The sequence below is a fragment of the Rissa tridactyla genome, chromosome 6, assembly GCF_028500815.1.
Source record: "Rissa tridactyla isolate bRisTri1 chromosome 6, bRisTri1.patW.cur.20221130, whole genome shotgun sequence".
Lineage (NCBI taxonomy): Eukaryota > Metazoa > Chordata > Aves > Charadriiformes > Laridae > Rissa > Rissa tridactyla.
In genome coordinates, this window is record NC_071471.1 from 45,562,049 (window position 1) to 45,585,075 (window position 23,027).

General features: G+C 37.1%; 1 long non-coding RNA gene across 1 annotated transcript; it reads left to right on the forward strand.

Moving 5' to 3' along the window:
* Window positions 1–214: 214 nt before the first annotated feature.
* On the forward strand, window positions 215–21,825 carry LOC128911513 (uncharacterized). Its single transcript, XR_008467107.1, has 3 exons — window positions 215–406; window positions 19,143–19,322; window positions 21,623–21,825. It is a non-coding gene; the product is annotated as an uncharacterized LOC128911513 (long non-coding RNA).
* Window positions 21,826–23,027: the final 1,202 nt, after the last annotated feature.

Consider the following 23,027-nt stretch of genomic DNA (forward strand, 5'->3'; position numbering starts at 1 on the left):
ACGAGAACGATAATTTTGGTCAAAAAGTAATTAATTTCTTGAATATAAAAGGTGCTGTATCTTCATTTAGGTTTAAATTTAAAGGTTTACCTTTCATGAGTCACTAGATTAATGCGTAACTTCTCATGCAGTCTGGCACAGGGATTTGAGAGCTTTCCACTCTCATTCGTATTTACCAACAAACCAGAGAGCAGCCTGAACTATCTGAAGAAACATCTATGGGAACTAGAAGTTGACAACCTTTTACAAAGCTATACCCAGGGACAGTTGCTCAGGGCAGCGAGGAGAAGGAAGACGCCAATCTTCAATAGCAGAACTTTCTGAAGTCCCATGAAGCATTTTGATGAAATATATAAATCACCATCCGCATCTCTTTCTCAATAGCCAAGTCTCTCACTGGGTTTTGGTAAGCTGATTCTTTTTGATCTTCTATTTACCGCAGGGGCCTTTGTGTCCTTCCCCTTCACACGCTCACTACTTGCAGGGATACCTTTCCCCCCTCTCCCTTGTGCTACATCACAAAGGTAGGGTGTTTGCAATGTCATTAAAGCACTTTGCAGCTTCAATGCTGCAATCAAAATCTAAAAGAGACCTTAACAACTATCCCTCAACTTCTAAATCTTCAGGGAGATTGATTCAACACGTACATTTATTTCAGTGGTGCAAATCAATAGTAAGGGCAGAAAAAGAAAAAAAAGATTTTTGCCTTTTTATTTGGGCAATACAGTCATTTTCGCATCTCAATACCCGTATTACCAACCAGGTATGTTATACACTTTTTATTTACCCTTATGCTACGGAGGCAGATAAAAATTAGAATTAGCACATGCTTAGAATTATCAATTTGCCTTTAAAAAAAAATTTACAGTTTCTATTAATTTTTTAGCAGGCGAACTAAAAAAAGGAGGAACCTTTATAGATAATTCAGCCCACAGAGCATTCAAATTTCTGAGGTGCTCTGTTACTCAGATTGCTAACATGTTCATTGTATATAGAAGATAATATTTTTTGGCAGCAATAACATTTAGTTTCTACTAAGTGACTTATTTCTCCTAACTGTGTAGCAGTAAAGAGCTGTGAGAAAAACGTGAAAGTAAAGGATATTCTTATATATTTGTCTTTAATTTCAGCCACAACAAACTATCCAATGGATTTTATCTGACATTTTAATCTCCATATCGATTAGGGGAGATGAAGGAGTTTGTTGAGCTTGTTGTTTTTAAACTGTGATTTTCTACAACATCGACATTATGACTCCCATTTGTTGGCTGTCTCAGATACAGATCAGCAAAGAAATACTTCGTTGTAGCAAACCAACTAACCTCCACAGGCACAGGGAAATAGCCAGAAAGTTAGCCTTGGTCCTCAGCCAGTTCTCAAGGTAACATGCGAACAGAGCACTCTATTAAATAGAGGTGACTGAGGTTAGAGCTGAAAAACACTTGTTGTGATCCCTTTGTAGGTGGAAAGCCTCGTATTATCCAAATATACCCATTCCAGAAGGGAGAAAAATAAAAACCACCTAGCAAAGAACTGTGTTCTTTGAATTTCACATTTCCTTAAATTCCACATTGAAGCAATAGCTTACTACACTGACAGAGTAAGTTGGAAAAATGTTACCTAGTCCATTCATCACAGGTTTTTTGCATCTACTATATAAATATTTCATATTTCTAAACAAATGTTTGCTAGCCTTTAAAGCAACAAAATAGTTAAAAGTGCAAAGCTGACAGCAGGCTGGATTAAACAATTTCTCAGCAAATTACCCAGCAAAAGTCTGCGGGGATTTCTCGCGCACACCATGATGTCACGCAGCAGCTGTGCGGGAGGGAGCTCTGCTGAAAGGCCACTGACAACACATGAGACACGCTGGGGAGAATGTTCTTTCTGACTTGCTCGCTAATCCTCCTTCTCACAGCTGACAGTCCTGACACCTCAGACAAGGCCGAAAATTAACTGTCGTTATAAAACGAGTGAACAAGAGTCTCATAAAGTTGAACGGGCTTTGAGCTTATGAATTCTGCTGGCACCTTGTCTTTCAGCAAGGGACTCATGAAAACTTTTTTTAAAATACAACTTTTCTAAGAATTAGCATCCCTTTTTCAGAATTTTTTGACAGAGGTTACAGGTCTTTCTTTTGTTTCACATTCTCATGAAACAAGTCATCTGCTAGACAGCTTAGGTCTTAAAATGCCCGAGAGCAGAAAGAACACACACATTTTTCTTCTAAAAGCCCCAACTCAGTACATTTTAGGATTTTTCTAATTAGGGCTGAAATTCCCTATTTTGAGAAAGAAAAAAATATTTGTGACCAGTGTTCATGGGACTGAAAGTAATTGCATCTTTGTCAGAGCTGTAGAAAAGAAAAACAACAGAAACAGCAGAAGTTTGGGTAGACAAGTGGCTTGATAAGGAAGGGTTGCTGAATAGTGTTCTGCCACAGAACAAAAGCTACACGTGCTTTGTAAGAAATGTGCTTTTACAAATTGCCTGAAAGTTGTCCTGGAGGTACCAGAAGGCAGAAGAAAGAGGGTGCTGGCTAATGAACCGTGGAATTATGAAAGGTGGAAATGAAAGAGACGTATTAGGTTAATATCCAATCGTGCAATAGCTGTACGTGGTTCCCTAGAGTACATTTTCCTGACATTTTTCTCAGTCTCTTTTAAATGTCTGAACCTAGCGGGCTCCTGTCTCCTCTTGAGATTCAGTTCCAATGTCTAATAAAAGTTTGTGTCAGGAAACTTTTCTTGATGTTCAGCCTAAATTTCTCCTTTCTCTAATTTTCTCTAATGAATATTCCAGGTTACAACCTCTTTGCCTTTTGCAAGAAGGGAAATTATTCTTAACTTTTAATGTTTATCCTTCACAAATAGTTATTAACAATTAAGTTCTTAACTCTCTGTCAATTAGCCAAGCTTTAAACATATAGATCCCATAAATCAGCTACGGTGCTAGTTTTTTCTCTGCAGTCCCTGAAATGGCATTACATTTTTTAATGCTGAGATTCTCATACAAGGGGGAAGGTAGGCAGGTGGCTTATAGACTATTTTCCCCCAAATAATCCTATTTGTTCCGTAAGAAAAAATGGATGTTTTACTGGGGGGGTGGGGGTGGAAATTCAACAGTTGCTCTGTCAGGATTCTGGTTTCTCAGTTTCTCTTTAAACCTAACAGATACACACCTTCCTCCTAGTTTATGGCAACAGTTTGGATTAGAATAGCCTTTCCATTGGATGCCCATGGAACAAAAGCAACTGGCTGATAATATTTCAGTCTTTAGTCATTCTGAGCTTTCCTAGTGTCTTTAGCATAACTGAAATACAAATAGCTGTAGTGTGCTGCATGAGTATACACTGCATAAACAGTCAAAACAACTATTAGTAGTAAGTACTGTAAGTACATACACAAGTCTTGGCAGGAGACAAAAAAATCCAGCACAGAAACACACACTTAATGGAAAGTCTTTCAGAACTGATCCACCGCTGCAAGTGCAGTTTAATGGGACTAGGTTTGTGAGGATTTTTGAAACACACTTTGTATTATTATATGTTCTTTCCCAATACTCATTCAAACTCTAATTTAAATCATATTCTATCACAATATTCAATTGCCTAATTCCTGACATAATCTTGGCACACATAAAATAGGGCATAGGTTGAGACAGACCATTTTGAAGCAGCAAATAAACATGTATTTAATTTTTAATTTGCAAAGCAATTTTTCTTTACCAGCTTGGGTAATATCTTTGGAATGGTCGCCTACATAATAATCTATCATGGATGTTAATATTTTTAAGCAATAAAATGTAACATCTGCCAAAACCATGGTCTTTGTTAAAGGAAAAATATACTGTAGCGCACAAAGGAACTGTCAAACATACTAACTGAATAAAGATCCAAAAATATTTATGAAACATCGGTTTTTAAAATTTTTAATCTCTTTTTGTTTTCTTATTTATTCCTAGCGACTGCAAACTATGAATACTGGTAAATTATTTATTCCTATAAATTGTAAACTATGGACACTCAAATTTTTAAAGGTTTTCTACTTCAAACTGAAAATCGAAAAACAAATTAGAAAGCTATTCTTCTATTATAGATATCCTTTTATATTGTTTTCTTCTCATCTATCCAGTGAGAGTCAAGACAAAGGAAGTATTAGGAGAAAAAAACACCTGCAAAAACTGTATGCATTTATTGTTGCTCAGTAACAGCCACACAGAAGACCAATAGACAAAAATTTGGAATAAGTCTGAACCAGCTGGAAAGGGAGGGGATCTTTGCTCAACAGGCCAGGTGCACTGCAGGCTGGCTGTAGGCTCTGTCTTTCTTTCTTTTTTTTTTTTTTTTTTTAATGCTGCAAACAGGATACTTGGTCATCAATATTTTTCAGTATGACTCTTTCAATGACTTTTTTCCAAATCTTTACCTTATTTCCCGTTAGACTTACAGTATTAAATAGCAATTTCATATGCATATAGGACTATGAAAGTAAAGAAAGAACAAGCATCATTGCAATTACGTAAATAGACGTGACAATGAGGAAGCTAATGGTTTCATCTACCTGCCACAAAAACTGAGTTGACTCTACCTAAAACACCTCCAGGGTCAAAAGGCTCTGCGGTTTTAGGCAGTTACCACAATGAGGAAGAAAAGAGCAAATTGCTTGCATTAAGCCAACATATTGATGCACTTGCAGTGGGAATCTGAAACAATGACAAAAGAAGGCATTAGGAAATATTTAGCTCAGCCACCTTTACAAGAGAAATCCGTATACAAATTTACAATGAAAAGGGTTGAATGGAAGCTTATTTAAGGTCTCTTTCTGCTAGTGCCATTGCCTAAACAGACACTTTCTTTATTCCTCACTCTTTTCTTTCTTCTGTACCAATTCTTTTACTGGGACACATGCATATTTTAATTTACATTTAGCTAACATTAACTTTCTTGGTAGTTGGAAGCATTTGTGCAGTAGAGAGGAAACATGCAAGCATCTGAACAGTTTCCAGTTCTTTTACCTTCTGTACTTTGTGCCCCCTCTATACAAACACACACATTTAAATATCAACTTACCTTCTGTACTTCCTGCTCTCTCTCTCTACACACACACACTTAAATATCAGCTTTTTACGTTTAATGATTTCTGGTTTAAAGACCTCATGTAATTACAAAGGCCAAATTGTTACGGCAGTAGCTAGAGCCTATTTGGATAATTAGGCTTGGGTGAATTTAGAATGAACTAGTTTTAACGATAGCTAAAAATGCCTCAAAGAGAGTCTAAATATACAATCTTATATGGCAGCGTCCAAATATATAATGGAAAAAGGCACACAATAATACAAATATATTTAAAATTTTAAGCTTAATTTTTAACTGAATGTTGGGAGAAAAGGTGGCATTATTGTTTTTAATGGATGGTATCGTTCACCTACCAGGCTATGTGTATGTGATACATGATGAGACCCTGAAAATCATCAGTAGGATACTGAGGTCGTGTTTAGCATGTTTCTTCAACAGATCTGCACAGACCCATTTCCTGCCCTATTCGTGGGAGAGCTCAAGCCCAGGCTCAATGCCGGCTGTCCTAGCTGCAGCCTCAGAGGCCAGGCAGGCTGGCAGCCAGAGAGCGTTCGGAAACTCGCAGGACAGACATGGGCCAAGTTGGTCCCTCTGAGGACAAGTAAGCTCATCACTGTTGTTGGCTACTAGTATATCAGTGACTTCCCCCCCTCCTCTTTTAAATTAGAAACACGCTTACAAGAGTTATCTCAGACAAACGTCTGAAGAGCAGAGCAGGGGCCAAAAACTTAATTCTAACCATGCCTAACCCTAATGGTAATTAAGATCTAGCTCCCTTTTTCCTTCTTTTTGGCACAGTTTATTGACCAATATCCATCTTCATGGATCACTGACAGAACTCAGTAGGCTGCTGAGTAAAGCTGTAAGGCACAGACCATTCTTTGCTTTCAGTTCCGCAGGACTTAAAGTGTCATTGTATACAGTTAAAAGCTACTAACCATTATTTTTCGCTTTAGAGAACACAGTACAAAGGTCTGCTCCAAACACCATTGTACTTTCTGGATTTGTATTCATTTGACATTACACTACTTTTGAATCAGGCTTTACATTCATAAATATCAGAGAGTATTGCTGAAGAAGTAATGCATGTGAAGTGGCCTGCAATCCTTGAACAAAGCAGACCTTGCTCCCCCGTCATCATTATTCACCAGGCATGGCAGAATGAAGGGCTGAAAGGATCAAAGAGCAGAGCAGCAGCAGTATCTACTAATAATTGACAGTGTAAGCAACACCACTAATCAAGGCCAAAATACAGGACATCGTAAAGGACAGACATGCAGGTTATCTGGCTCAGCTGACATCATTTAAACCAGGACCAGTCAAGCAAAATGAAGGACAGTCCTTTAAATGAAAGGAAAGTTTTAAGTCAAATAAGTGAGAGCACAGTTACACTTGCTAAAACTAAAACTGAACATGAAACATTTCTTCTAACATCATGCTGTACTGATATTCTCTAAACCTTCTCCTTACATAAAATATAACTGATTTCATGCATAAAAGCATGTGTAGCTCATGCAAATTAACACTGACATTCACATTGTACATTTTAAATTTTGCATTTCTGGATGTTTTCTTTAAGTCCAACATGCCAAAAGAGTGCTTTTTTTTTAAAAAAAAAAAAAAAAAGGAAAGAAAAAAATGAGAGAGGTGCCAGTAGGTAGGAAGGAGATGAAAGAAGTCCACTGGTACTCTCTTTGATTGTCAAAGGAAATGGTTGAGAGTAAAGCGTTGGCTGTTGTCCTGACCAATATTTACTATCAGAATCACTTTTTCCTGAACTTAAGTGTGCTTGTCAATTCAACCATTTCTACAGAAGCAAATTCCAATTATTTTATATCCTAAAACAACACTGAATTTAATCTCATTGTAAGTCAGTATTCATTCTCTTTAATGTTGAACAAGGAAACCTTGTCCAAGTGACTAGAACTTTCTGATAAAGACTAGTAAAAGCAATTAACTATGGCAAATTAACTATGAAAAACTGTGTTATCCTTCTCCAAGGAACAACTGAGTCCTTTAGATTTACCAACATACTTTGAACTTGACCCAGAAAATTCATCTTTAGCACAAAAGTAATTTAGTTTCTATAGCCCATCCAAGCACTGATTCTCTACCAAAACTACTGGAAAATGTTTTCCAGTAATGAGAGCTCGAACAGCCAGTTATATAGTGTGAACCTTGTGCTTCTTGCCTAACAACTAATACACAGAGGTTAGCAGAAAACCAGCATACAATATTTTGTCTTTACTGAACTAAAGCTTTTAGCCATCAAGATATCCATATTTTTCAGTAAACCTTCTGGATAATACAGTCTATTTTCCAGGAATAAAGCCAGTGTCCCCAAAGACAGTTCTCATAGCTGCTAAATGCTTGCAGATACATTTCAAGCCTTTTTAACTAAACAAAGTAGGAATAATTTGCTATTCTAAAATACACTTAAAAGGAATTTCAGCTGAATGGACTACAACAAAATATTCCATGGTCTCAGTTTCAACCATATTATGTTATTTAATTATTTTGTACAGCTCCAAAGATAATTAAAGTCACAAATATCTGAAGTCTTCAGACTACTATGTTTCACAGCCAGGAACAGTAGACAGAGAACAATTTGTGATTTTCACGGTTGCCCTGGAGCCATTGTAGGAAGCCATGGTATATTCCCACACCAGTCTGAGATCATTACTTGTTTATAATTTTTCTATGCAATATTCCTGATAGTTGAAAATACGCTGATACAGAAAAAAGGCTGAGAAATAAATGTCAGTGAAAATAGTTTAGCCAAAAGCAGGTCTGCCTGTTCCAAATGTACCTGGCAGAAATGCATTGGCCTGATGGCAACAGGAAGTTTAAAACATCAAGAGCTGTCTTACAATTAAATATTTAGAATGATAAATGAAGTATCATACTAAACACTTAGCATTCAGGTAGAAAATGACTAAGAAACCCACTTTTGCCCATTTGTGGTTATTTGAAAGAAGGTCAGTTTCATCTTCAATGTAAGCCAAAACTCATTTTTGATGTAATTCATTATCCATTGACGAAGAGGTTGCAGCAGGAATAAATGTGACCCGTTTCCTTTAGAATCCCTCACAGTCCTTTGTTTTTTTTCAGAATACAAGAGAGTAGCCTTCCAAGCAGCAAAATGCAAGTGCTATTGCTACTATTTTACCGGTTAAGGATCTATTCCAAATGAAAGAGTGTCACGAAAGTTTCTCTGAGTAAACATTACAGCCTTAGTAACACAAACATTTTTGTATTTCTACTTCTTCAATAGGAGCTGTGAAATCAAAGATGGTTTAATCCCTTTTTTATAATTCTAAGGCTGCCCAAGTCATTGATGTATAATCAGTGTTAATTGTAGCAGTTAACATTATAGCCTTAAGTTACTTGGACGAGAGGGCTTAGCTGAGTGAATTCCTAGAAAACTGTACTCCACATGGTAGCAGCTTTGGATCAAATCAAACAGAAGTAAGCATACCTCTTCAATTCAGTTTTGCAGTCCTGGCACTATTTCTTCAGCAAAATAAGCAAAACCAATAAGAAGTTAATATTTTTATATTTGACTACTGTTCTGTTGTGGTTTAGCTCCAGCCAGCAGCTCAGAACATGCAGCCGCTCACCCAGTTCTCCCCATTCCCTCAGAAAGGCAGGGAGAAGAGGAAGAAAAGGAGGGGAAAGGGAAAAAAAACTTGTGGGTTCAGATAAAGACAGTTTAATAGAACAATAACAGAAAAGGAAGAAGAATAATATTGATAACGGTAAAAACGTACAAGACACAAGTCACTCTCACTACACGGTAAATTGGTGAATTCCTGGTGCAGAGACCGCGAGTACCCCTGTCTCCCCGGCTAACCCCATTTATATACTGAGCACGACGTCTATTCCATTGGCCGTTCCATCGTTCTATCTATGCTCTTTATCTTCTATGGGAAGCTGAAAAAAGTCCTTGAAAAATATAAACATCACCTGGCAACAACTAAACCGACATGCATTATTGACATTCCTTTCATACCAAATATGAATCACAGCAAGCACTAGAAAAAAATTAACTCTATCCCAGCTGAAAGGGGGATATGTTCTTTTCATGATAGTGTGCCTGACACAACTGATAAGCGAGCTAAGAATTTTTACTATGCCAACAAGACATTTCTCTCAAAATTAGAGGCAGAACAAATAACATTTTATAACACTCACAGTCAGATAATTGCTTCTACAACCAGTCACTCTTCATGTAAGGCAGTGGTAGATACCATCACCTCCTGAACAACCTGCTACTTCTCCTGCACAATGGATGTATTTTCCATCATCCTTTCACATCCCAGGTAACTTCTGTATAAATCAAACAAAATTTATTTCAGCTGCCAGGTTCCAGCTCTTAACATATTTTGTTACATCACCATACTGATATTATGGCGGGAAAAATTAAACAGAATAAGCAGCTTTGTTTCCCATTCACAGTTACTACTTAATATAATACATTACTGTTTTGTACAATACCTAGCCTGATGATAAAAGAACCAGAAAAAATCCTTTGTTTGGTTATGTTTGATCTTCCACTCAAACTGAATTTAATTTAAAAGTATAATAAGCCAACAGAAAATATTTTTCCCTAATTGAGATGTACCATCTGCTGCAGTAATCAGCAAAACACATCTTAACTCATTTGGGTGTTTGATGCGCTGTTTTTGTACAACTGACAACAGGAAATATGACCGCGATTAGAATACAAATTAATTTTTATCCTAGCAGTATTTGTTTTACACATGCAGTCAGTGGAGCTGCTTCTGGTAAAGCTAGCTTGTCCTGCTTTTCTCCTACCCCAAATAGTTTTATAGGGATTTCGTCCTCAGAGAGTCTAAAATAGGGATTTCGTCTGCTAGCCACTGGAAAAAAAAAAAAAAAGAATTCAAGTGGGTTTTAGATGGGGAATTATCTGAAAATGGGTATTTTTCACTCACAATTTTCACACAGATTACCCATACTGATGACGCACAGAAAGCTCTATTCTAAATTACTTCTCTGTAGTTTGATATTTTTTTAACTTTTTTTTTTTTTTTTTAAACTCAAATGCTTTTATTAAGGAAAATATTTAAAATTTGGAAGTGGATTTACTAGTTTGAAATAGGATTCACTCACTCCACATACCAAACCACATGCAGTTCGGAGGTGTGAGTTTGAGGTCCATGCTATTTTAGCTCAAATTAGCCTATCAATATCCATCAAGCCTTGAGACTATTTTGGCTTGTGTAGAGCACAGGACTTCTTCCAGAAAGACAGTCTGCACCCTGCAAAGTATAGTAGTTGTAAAACGAGGTTTTCAGAACAATCCACATCTGAGATAGACAGGGCTTCTTTTACAGAGAACCGTTTTAAAACTTAAGACAAACCAGCTGAAGCAGTAACATTAAAGAATATTTTGAAGCTGTTGTACATAAATAAATCTTCCCTTGTAGGAGGATTAATTTGCAGTAAATCAATGGTATTTTGTCTTGATCTCTTTACGTACCTCTATTAGGAAAAGGATTTTGTCTTATAGAACAAGGATAAGACAGGGACATTTAAACACCATACAAATAGAATTTTCCTTTTGCTGCCTGTATTAACTGTACATGAAACAAGTCTTCCCTTCCTAAACAATTAAGGATCACTGGTGATCAAGACAATCAATACGCATTTTCTGCTTTATAAAGACAGTTATAAAGCCTGAGGTTCTCAAGGGCTACTTTTTCTGGGACATAGAAATTTATCTCAATTGAATCAATGGTTTATTTGAATTAGTTTGAGTGTAAAGTTCTTATTTTAGGTGCAACTTTTATTTTAAGTGTAACTTTTCAATAAACTTTTATTTTATGTGAGATTATTCCAGATTTACATTGAAAAAGTTTTTGGTTTTGTACAGTTAGCCATCATGTTCTTGTCATGAAAGGGGGACCAAAGGCTGGCACAGCTTCTAAGGATGAAAAATAGATGAAAAATGTTTTTTCAAGCACTGGAAAAGCTACATAATGACCAAATTTATGTTTAAATTCTTCTATAACAGAAGATAATAAAGAGAAAGATAAAAAGATTTAAGTTTCCTTTTCCTTATTTTCTAGAATCTGTGAAAAGGAAATAGGACTTCAGAGCTCTGGTCCCTTAATTCTCACTTCCCTTCTTTTTTGCCAAAACCAAGCATTCTTTTGTGTTTAAATTATCCCAGTTATAAGTAGTACATTTTTTTGGTTTATTTGAATTGAGAGATATATGTAGAAAAAATGAAGACGACTGTTAAGAGGAAGTAAGACAGTGTGAGGAGACTTGGGGAGGTTTACAAAGGCTCATCTAGTCTTGTAATATCTTAGCAGTATCTGCCAGTAATAATTCTCAGTACTTTTCCACCTCAGATCTCAAAACCCGGCGGAAATGATTTTATATGCAACAAATGCAATAAAAGCAGAGCAGTTTAATAGCAGCAGGGCTCAGAAGAGAATCAAGTTGTTCCTTTTTCTCACTAAGTAGCCCACCAAATTATTCCAATTTATATTAATCATATACAGCTACAAATTCAAACGCTGTTCAGTTCATCAACTGATAGATTTCAGAGGTTTTGTATCTTAAATGACAACACTGCTGTAAAGTTCAGCAGTCACTCAGGTAATTTTTTTTCTGTTACGTTTTAGGGGTTTGTTTACATTAATATATTTCACGTTCTCAATTTTGCAGTGACGATGTACTAAAATTTCAGATTTCTGTAAATTGTCTACTCTCCTTTGTAACTATTCTTTAGCTGTGAGCATCTAGTATTTTTTACTGATTTTAGGAGAATGATAACATTGTTCATTGAACTCAAGATCAAATTCTTAACTTCAGAAACACACAATGGCCGAAAAAAGTAGAGCAAGTTTGCTGTTTCATTTTTAATGTGTTTGCAAGAAAAATTAATCCCAACTTCACAAACTCCGAGTTCCAATGCAAACAAAGGCATACAAATAAAAGCGTATCACAATGAAGTTTTTTGTTTCTTATTTTTCCATTGTCTGAAAGAAAGCAAAGATGCTTCCATTTAACTAGATGTTTGTATATAAGATTAACAAAAAAGGAAATTTTAATTTTTTTCAACTAGCTATGTTTACTCCTGTGTTGTGTCCTGTATTCAGGTAAATGCAGGTATAGTTACTAGAGTAATAACTTCTTAGCAACTACCCTTGTACTTTTGTTTTCACTTCCACAGCTTCCTGCCAAGTTGATTTAATTCCACTAGTGAAAAATTACAACACACGTATCTGATATTTGGACCTCTTCTGCGTCTTTCCATCAGGGAAACTATTAATATGTTGACTGCGCATAAACCCTTGAACATTGTCATCATACAAGATATTTGATTTTGCTTAAAACAAAGCTATTAATTTTCTCCCTCTATTGATGTAATTCTTTCAGAAAGCATGGGACAGCTTAATCTCCTTCATAGTCATGTAGCTCACAATGCTCACAGATTATGAACATATTTTCTCATACTTTTGTGTTCTGCTGTTCCCAGTCTGGATTCTTTCATATTTTAACCACGGGAAGAAAAGTAAATCTTAAGTGAACATCTTATTGGAGCTTATATGTGCTCTTCTATGTCACACAAAACTCTCATATGAAAAGCAGGGGTTTTTTTGCATGAGACTCACGGAGTCAATAACGCGGGCAAAGGAAGAGTCGGAAGAAAAAGAGAAAGAGAGAGATGCAGTAAAAATGTCTCATGCAGGAGCACCAGTTCCAGCTTTAAAACTCTCTGTGGAAGCATGGAAATCTAACCACACAACAATGTTCCCAGAAACTGAGTTCTAGATTTATATGGGTTATATGAGTTTAAAGGATGTTAGTTGAATTATACATAAACATCACATCTTCCACAGTTTTCTTATTAATCTTTGCATGTAAGTAACTAATGAGCAGGCTACAAATCTGCTGTATTTGCAACATGTTGAGCTCTCAGCTGTCTCCTCAGACAATCTGGGGATGCAAAATATGCAAAAGTCATTGTCACCCACACGGAGGTGAATGCTAGCCTTATTTTCAACATTTCAGGGTCCTAACTTGGGACCTATTAGCAAGAAGGCAGACTGTTTTATTATTTGCAAAGCTGTTCACTGTGATTTATGGCCTTGTATTAGACTCCTCATCTTGAGATATTAGACAATCATACTTTGTCGTGGACAATCTGAGGTGGGGAAAACATACAGCATTCATCTTCTCTTGCCATCTAGGACACTTCTTTTCATCTATTGTTTTTTTCCTCTGGCATATTATTTCCTTGTAATCAATTTAAATTGAAAACTTTAATGACCCTCCCTTAGTGTTACACAGCCTTTTCACCTACTCTGAGGGTTTTTCTGCAAGGAAATTAAAACCCTAAAACCTTTTATAATTTGTAGCATTTTCTCTACAAAAAGGCATGCAAGTCTCATTGGTGATTATCAAAGGGTTTTAGCTAATTACTAATTAGGCAGACCCAAAATACTTTGTGCAAATATATCCACATTTTAAGTTACAAAAAAAATCTTTTATTTGCTATAAAAGACAGGCATAATTTTTTTTTTAAATTGATAAGAATTTACCCCCCTCAAAAAAAAAAAAAAAGGAAAAACAGAGTAAAAAGAGGTTTTAGAGATCAAGGGTAAAGGTTTCTAAGACCATCGCTTCAGAAATAAAAGCTTTTCCTGTGACTCTAGGTACATTTCTAAGGGGACTATTGCCAACTGGTGGTGGGGTTGTTCATTTTTTTGGAGTTTTTTTTTGTTTGTGTGGTTTAGTTGGGGTTTTGGGGGGGCTAGGGGGTGGTGTGTTTTGGTTTTGTTTGTGGGGTTTTGGGTGGTTTTTTGTGGATTTTTTGTGTTTTGGGTTTTTTTTGTTGTTGTTGTTTGGTATTGTTTTTTAAAACCTCCATGTTAAAAAGAATGAATCAAGGATAGGTTTAGCAATTTAGGTGAAAGAAATCAGAAGTATGAACAAGATCATCAATATATTCATACAGCAAAAACGTAATTTAATCCAAGGAGCATACAGCAAAGACTGAAGGGAAAAGATAGCACCACAGACCTACACTCTCCACCTGTGTGTTTGAATGCATTCTTCTCTGGTTTAAGGGTTTAAGTGTTCTCTAGACAGATGAATTTACATGTTAGTAATACAGTGATCTGTAGAAAAATAATTACCTCTGGCAAGAAAACAGAAAATGAATGAAAAATAATAAATTGAGGAGCATGTTGTGGGAAAACAAAAGAAAAACGGAAAAAAAATCCCCAACCATTTCCCTATTGGAAATTACAGATTTTTCTAATCTGGAGCCAGCCAACGAGACTGTTGCCATCTCTGTCTATCAGAAGAAATGTCAACATTATTCTTTATTCTAAGCTAACAAACAACGACATGCAAAATAGGTGCAGAATGAAAACAGATACTGACATTTGAAACCACTGTGCCACAAAGCAACTGCACGCCTCAGGCAGAGTCTGCTGCAGGTCATTTAAAATGATAAACCAAAAGGTCACATAGGATATAATAACTGATCTTTACAATTGCCTTTCTGAAGGATGTATCACCTGAGGAAACGCACAAAATTGTTGAACGGCAGTAGTGGAGTCACAGCAACGAAAACTGAATGAAAAAGTAATGTTGGAGTACAGAAGTATAAAGACATTAATGACTGGTTTTATGAAACCTTGGAAATAAAAGAGTATGGCTTTGCCATGTGTGTGGGGGTAGATGGACATAGGTTAATGTTTTATCTCCTTACCCTTAAAGTACAAGGGGCATTTCACTGGGAACCCCAATATATTCTTTCACAGTAGGAGGAGAATAGGAATCAAAAATCTGGTATTTATAGATTAAATAAATAAATCAATAAATAAAAGAAGCACTACCATAAAAACAAAGTCTCCTTGCCAATCACATTTTTCTTCTCCTCCATCCCTGGCTCTCTGCCCCCCCCCCCCCCAAAAAAAAACCCCAACCAAACAAAAACCAAAAACCACCCTGTTACAGAGACAGTCCCCAAATCAAGTGCTTCGTGATGAAAATATTCCCCCACAATAATAGGAAAGCTGCTGGGCTGCTTGCCTTGAGGAAGAGCATTCTGCCTGAACTGAGGATTCCCATTGTCATGTGAGTGGACTAATACCAGGCCATCAAATAACTCCAAAATCCCCTCCCTTATTTTCATGAAAAAATTCTCTGTTGACAGAATATGCCAGTTTTTCCGAAAAATTTATTTTTCAAACAATATTAGCCATACTAACTCTCCACGGGATCAGGATTTAGGTTTTCACGTCTAAAATGCATAATGAGCTGAATTCAGAGCAAAGGAGGGAAATAATACTGAGCGTTTAAGCATCCTAGAAGCTCAAGGGCCACTTACTCAGAAAACCTGGGCATATAGGACCTGAAGTCTGAGTGAAATATCGATCGGATTTAACTCTGAATGTACCACTGATACTTTTGAAATTACACTTCTGTCTTTGCACTTAGTTTTGCCAGTTATACCAGCCTGACTTGATTCATATAACTAACACTCATCTTCAAGCTGTGTTAAGCAACAGAAAGTTGTCGAAATAATTTCAGAGACCAAAAAAGGCTAAACCAGAGGAGCATTAAAACTTAACCAGCTGATTGATAAGGCTTCCATTTGCATTACTATTATTTTGCGTTCTGACATATATGTGAAATGATTAAACCAGAAAAAATCGTCAGCAATTCTATGAGTACATTATTTTTGAAAACAAGGCTAAAACTCCTAATCCCTTTAGTCATTTTGAGACTGCTATTTCTCATCAGCCGAAAGGTGCCATGTATATTGTGCCATTATAGATGTTCTTAGGTCACCATAAATTTTTCTGCAGGCAGAGACAGATAAAAAGATTACTTGTGAGATATGCTCTTCTGTTCATGGTAAATCATTCCCACTGAAGTCCCAGATACAGAAATAGCCTTCGTCTTGTCCTGTGTGTTAACCCTTTGAACTTGTTTAAAATGTCTTTACATCAAGAAGGCTTGAGATGGCTGCCCTGTTGAAATCACGTGGTTAGAGAGCTAAGCAGTTTGAGAGAAGGAAGTGTGGATAATGTGTTCACACAAAACAGTCCTGGGCTGACAAACATAGAATCTTCATGGTTGTGAATCCAAGTTTGAAAAAAAAAAAAAATAAATAAAAATTTGGCCTATATTTTCAGTTGGAAAACCTTTTCAGAAAAAATAATCTCTACAACTGAAATAATAGACTTCAAACATTTTGATGATTCTTTTTGTTTCAGTTACCTTGAAAAAACCCAGTTGTTGGGCATCTTTTTGTTTTAAAAATAAAATGCTTTTGTCATGGCTCAACTGAAATATTTCATCAAACAATAAAAGACTGAACCAAAGAAGAGGAGAAAAAAAATATCTATACATTCTGGTTTTATGTTAGTGACGTACCTGAAATACTTGGGTGCCAGCAGGAAGAATGTCAGCCAGCCACACTGCCTGGGGAGAAGCAATGGTCAGGAGGGACGGCGTCCCTGACTGGAGCCCAGTGGCTGCCTATCAGAAAAAACACAACAAACATTATCAGAGAAACACAGTTGGAGAGGTCCATCTGGGCACTTTAGAAAGTCTTCACATGCACATCAATATTTAAAACGTTGTCTTCTTTCATACGAATCAGCAGGAAAATCTGTTTTAACCAGACTACAGACAGTCTGAGAAAGCAGCAATTAAAATCTCTTATCCACATCCTATCACTTTCACTTCAGGGATTTCTTCCCCCCCCCGACTCTCCACAAAACTAACAGCAAATACAAGGTTTTGCCTTTATGATTTAACATTGCAGGGAGCAAAGAGCAGCCTGTCGATTGCCAGTGTTACAGCTAGAGTTAGGTCACAGTGACAGGTACGGACTGAGGATGTAGGGAAATAATTCCATGTTGGGACAGTTTCAAACTTGCATGTACACAGGCACGCAGCACAGTAATCAAATTTCTGCAGATGAATGGAAACCTTTAGAAGCTTGATCCTCTATCACAAAGATATTAAGGACACATCATATTGATAATTTGCTTAGTAATGGGTTTAGAGACTCTAATGACAAAACAAGGATGAACAGCAACAAGAGGAGCCAGTAAGTAAGCCAGCAGCAGTGCGAACCATCACAAAGCAAAAGGAGAAGGCTGCTGACTACCACATATTTAACCTGGAATTTACAGTTGAAGCCAAAGGACAGCCACTTTAAATCATGTCTGTATGTGGATACAACATATAGGGTAAGATCCCACTGCCCCAGCCCAGAGCGCTGTTGACACAGTGCTGTACCTAAAGTAATATATGTGCGCTCTCAAGAAGCCACAGTTGCTTAAACAAAGAGCTGCTCTAGCACAAAGTAGGAATTAGTTTGTGCCTTATCAGGCAAACAGTCAAGAGCTGAAGACATGCCCATATAAAATATTTCCCTGCTTAATGTCCCTGCACTCAGCAGAGCTGCCTGATATCCTCCAAGAAATAGTCTGTTAAAAAATGCCAACTGCTGAGGTGTTTGAACCTCTCCAATTTGACAAACTTTCAGTAAATCAATAGCACATTTTTGAAGGATTTTAGTTAATATTTGCAGCCTTCTTCATCCTAATACTTCCATACTAATACCATAAGCACAGTACCCTAGAAAAAAAAAAGTTATTGATCCAAGTGCTTTGAGACATAACTGATTATTAACGGGAGCCAGTAAGAAATATTATCTTTTGGTTCAGTGCAGTGTAATTAAGGATATTAATCAAGTCCATGTGTTTTCTTGTGCAGATTCTTGTCTTTGCTATGAATAGCAGCTTGGGATCCAAAAGGGTAATGACTACAATAGCTAGTATAGGAATAACTACATAGAATATGGAGAAATACAGCCATCAATTATCAAACACTGGTAGGTTCAATCGTTTGATTTTCTTCAAAAAAAAATAATTAATTTATCTTTGAAAGATGACAAATTGTCAGCATTGGAAACGGTAATGATAAAAAACAAAGGATACTGGTAGCCAACAGCATTTCTACAGATGAACACAAGTTGCTAGAAACTTTTTAACAAATTACACATCTAAACAGTAAACCAACATCACACAGAAATCAAAGGCAAAAGGACACTCCCTATCCCAAATACTGTCTCCTTTGGAAAAGAAAAAAAAAAAAAATCACTGAAAACCAGATGGCACTTCTCCGAGGAAAACAAACAAACAAACAAAAAAAAGCAGCTCTCAGACTCTGGAAGAAGTTAAGAAGTTCCCCAGCAAAGCAAAAAGGATAATTTTTTGGCCCAGCTTTGTTCCCATGTTCCCAAAACTTCACAGAAAAGCCTTTCTCCCTGATGCAGTTTCTTAGCAGCTCTCCTCAAATGCCAGAAAGTTATATCATACCTCAGTACATCCTGGTGCTTGTCACTTCCCTGCCTGCAAATACACACCTTTTGATAAATCTTTATTGCCTAAAAGCTACCACCATTTTCAAACTACCTTCCTAGACTTTAAACAGCATATGGCGTTACATATGAGAAAGAGAACCTATGGATTAATCAACAGGGTTCATACCCTTAAGTGTTGGGCTTCATCCAGGCTGTATTGTCCACTTTGAATGAAAGTATTCCCATCAGTACATTACTGCCATTTATTCTTAATGTACTCTTAAGCTTTTGTTGTGCAAGCATAAAGGGGACAAAGACGGACGAGGATGATCTTTCGGAGCATTCTGCTCTCTGGTTTCTCCCCATACAGAAAAATCTCTGTGCATAAAGCACAGAGTAATAATGTTAAGGACACCTGACTAGCCAAGAAATATTACTTACAACAAATAACCCAGACTTCCTCTATTCTTTCCTGTGTAGCTTTTTCCTCAAGTATTCATGCAGCCATTAGAAAATTCCCTTCAGATTTCACCTGGATCATCAAGCGTTAAATGAGGTTTCCAGGTGAAAAGACATGTCAGTATTTTGGTACAAAAGAAAATAAAACATCACCATTGCACATAACTTTGTTGTTCCTGTACAAGACACCAGATGTCTCAGACACAACTGATACTCTTCCAATATGTGCAGGAAGCTCCAGTTTCTCAGCATGTGATCTGTGAGGAACTGATGTCTGGTCTCCATCACACCTTACCAAGACTTCTCAAGCAGTGGCCTGCAGGTCAGGGCAGTGTGGGACCTGCTGTCAGCACCACTCGGATTCCCCTTGCATGTGACCCCTTCATAAATCTCTGCAGCTCAGGATCAAAGGTAGGTGGACGATATGCAGCCAGCTGCAGTCTTAATTATATGTAGGTTTTATCTGATCTTGCCCACTCAGTAAAAACAAAGTGAGAAACATTCCTTTATTAATATGACCTCAGTAATTTTAAATGAAACAGAACAAAACAAACCAGATTTTTTTTGTATCTCCTAAGGTTTGAACACTTTGGGGGTTCTCTTCCCTGCAGATCATTCAGATCACAGCTTAACTTTCGTATCAGATAAAGAAGGGGAAGCAAACTTCTTCAGGAAACTCCTCTAGTTCAACACAGGTCTTTACTACAGCTCCACAATTCTCTCCCTTACTGGCTGGCCAAATAACTTCAGATGAAACTTCACAATGCTATTTCCACTTAGCTAAGTTTTTATGGACTCCCTATTAGCCTAGCGATAAATAAGAGTTATTTAGTGTAGTCGTGTGACTGAAACTATCTGAGATGCAATATTACAGCAGACCACTTTCTTGTACAAACAGAATTTAGATTCTTCTGCAGAGTCCTTTTAATTGTAATTATGCAGAAGAACCAGTTAGAGTCCATGGAGAGTACAGAGCTCATACATTACAGCATCCGGATTTAACACACAAAGTATTCTGAAAACTTATAAAATGTCTTCTTGTAGGGTAGGTCCATCAGTTACCTACACTTGGAAAACAGAAATCATTTTACATATTTATTTCTTTCCCCAAAGAAGAATGCGCATCTTTCTCATGGTAACACGAGCATTAAAAGTAACACTATCAACAAGCATGGCTCAGGGCATTTATTCTGTAATATATATATTCTTCAAAATAAGAAAATGAGTAATTCAGATAAATCACAGCATAAGATGACTAACTCCAATTGCATTATGAAATTTCTGTCACAATGTGTTAGGATGTCACTACATTAGCATTCATTTTGGGAACATGATACTTAACAGCCTCCCTATTAGGAACATGCTCAGGAGGAAAGTACTAGAAGTGAGACATGCTTTTTCTAATTCATCAAACTCATTTTTAACCAAATTCAGGAATCTGAGAAGAATATGTGCAAGAAATCTTGTGCCATACTCTTGTGCTGTAACATTTAACACAATATTTGGTATGCTTACCTCATTTATATACTTTCCTTTTCACTAGCAGGGTTTCCCCAGCTCTTCTCCATACAATTTATTTTGAGACTTGACTTTCTTTTCAGTCTACATTGGAACACTTGGCTCTTTGGCACTTAACTGGTAGAATAACGCTACTGTATCCACACATACCACCATTCACCAGGGGATCAGCACTTCATTGCGCCAAAGTATTCTAAATGACTAAATTCACCCTGATTTTCCCCAGTGGCAGCTAATGCCTACGTATCAGCTCCTGGCCAGCTGGCAGTTTACTCAGAAGAGAAAGTCTTTTCCAGGACATGCTAATAGTACAGAGGACCATAGAAACAGAGAATTGCTGGGGAAATAGAGTGCGCTCAGATCTGAAGAGCCTGTAGCAATACTTACACAGGTGTCATACGGCAAACCGTACAATAGGGTAATTCAGCATGCCTAGTCCACAGAGGCCATACACACTAACTGGCTATTGTACCAGTGAATCCATCCATGTCAGTGCTGCACCTCTGGAAAAAGGTGAAATATCCTTAATTTCCCAAGGCAAGCCTAATTCAGTCACTGTTCTAAATTACATTAACAGCACGCGAATATTAGAGCTAAGCATTTGAACTGTGCTGTGCGATACCTACCATTTGCAAATTTATAATTGTGCCAGACAACACTTTGATTTGCTTATAGCATATAGTTATACAGCTTTCCAAACTGAGTATCAAAGCTTAGACAGGAAGTGGTGAGTTAGATTAATCTGCTAGGTTTATGAAGGAGGCTACTGTATATCCTTGCTCTTTTTTTGATTCTGTAAACCAAACTGAAAAACACACAAAAGAACACATGTACTACCTCAAAACATTCATCTTCAATACTTTAAATATCAGTAAATTTAACTGAAACATCTAAAAAAGGTACAAATCAGAGTATTTATACAGTCATTTGTTTTGCCTCCGATACTGACACACATTTTCATTACTTAAAATACTTTACCTAGAAATAAATTTAGTCTTTGTTGGAATTGCAATCCAACAAAATCTAAATGTGTGTGTACTTTACCTGTATGCAATGAAGTAATATCAGGGATACTGATGCTTTTTCCTGAATCCAGTACTTCCTCCTCTCACCTGTAAGCACCATGATGCACTGTAAGGAAAAAAGTAAATTGACCAGTCTTTGGAAGTTTTTATCATCCCCGTCTCCCACAGGTGAAACAACTGGGACACGTGAAACATGAGGAAGTCCAATACAAGACGTCCTTACACGTGATTCCTACAAAAGCCTGGAATTTGCTGTTCAGACAGGGATTGTCAATACAAATTAACTGAGGCATGAAATATCTGTGCATTGCTTTGAAACGCCATTTCACACACGGTACCATTTCAAATAGACGACTTGGAGAAACACACCACACGGGGCAAAAGGTAAGGCAAGAGGAAAGGTTCATCTTGGATTACTCTTCTCTTTCCCATCTCCTTGCAGAGGAAAGGTTCAGCTTGGGTTACTCTTTCCCAGCTCCTTGCAGAGCCCACTTGCCTCAACACTTTATCTATGCTCCTTGGACACAATTAATCTAACTATTAATTAGGTCCTTTGTAATCTCACTTTGAACTAACTAGGAGTTCTTGAACCTGCCTGTACATTTGTTACCTTATCACTAACTCAAGAGATCATCCTTTCTTCCTCTGAACCTGTGCCCAACTGTTCATCCCCCATAAACGAATGTCTAAAACAAAGAATACATGCTGCCTTCTTGCATACATCTTAATAGCTGTCTTTATGCTAATCTGCCACAAAAGCTAGGCATAAAATTACTACCATCATAATGAAAAGGGGGTGAAACCTCCCGATGAAGCATATCTACTTATTATCACTGTAAGGGATTCAGAATTTTGACTATTTCACAAAGCCACATGTCCCACATCTACTGACAAATCCTCACTCTGGGTTTTGCTCTTGCTCTCTTAGATGCCACGTAGGGCGTAACAAACCTTTAAAACTGTAGTGAGGTGCAGGTCTCTTGAGGTTTATTGTAACTGAGCTTTTAGCAAAAACGTACTCAGTCACCACCTTCTTCAGCACAAGCCTAAACCACATTTGCCTGCAATTAAAGTGCCCAGTGGTAAGGTTTCATAAACCACAGTAAAAGCAAGGTTGTTGAGTATCAATGGAGTGAGAGTGATGGCACTGATTTCAATTTTCATAACATCTCAGATAAACTTCTCTCCTGAAAAGAAAATCATGGTGGAGTTTTAAAAAATTCTAACATCAAATACTTTTTCAGGTTAATTCACCCACAAGAACTAACCCAAAGTGGTTAACCAGTCACGTTAACATAGCAGGAGAAAGACCCACTGTGGGACGCCTGATTCAGAAACAAAGAGAGGAGATATGAACTCTTTCTATCACTTCGGGGCTATCAGGAAAGCCCACGTGTATGGAACAGTTAATAACCCAAAAGATTATATAGCCTTAGGGTTCATGTCTGTGCATCCCTCTCACGTAACACTTCACACAAAATATCTTTCCCTGCACACCTTGAATTAGGTCTGTATATGTTCTCAGCAAAGTCTTCTGAGGTTCTCCTGGCATTAGTAGTCCTCCGACATCTTC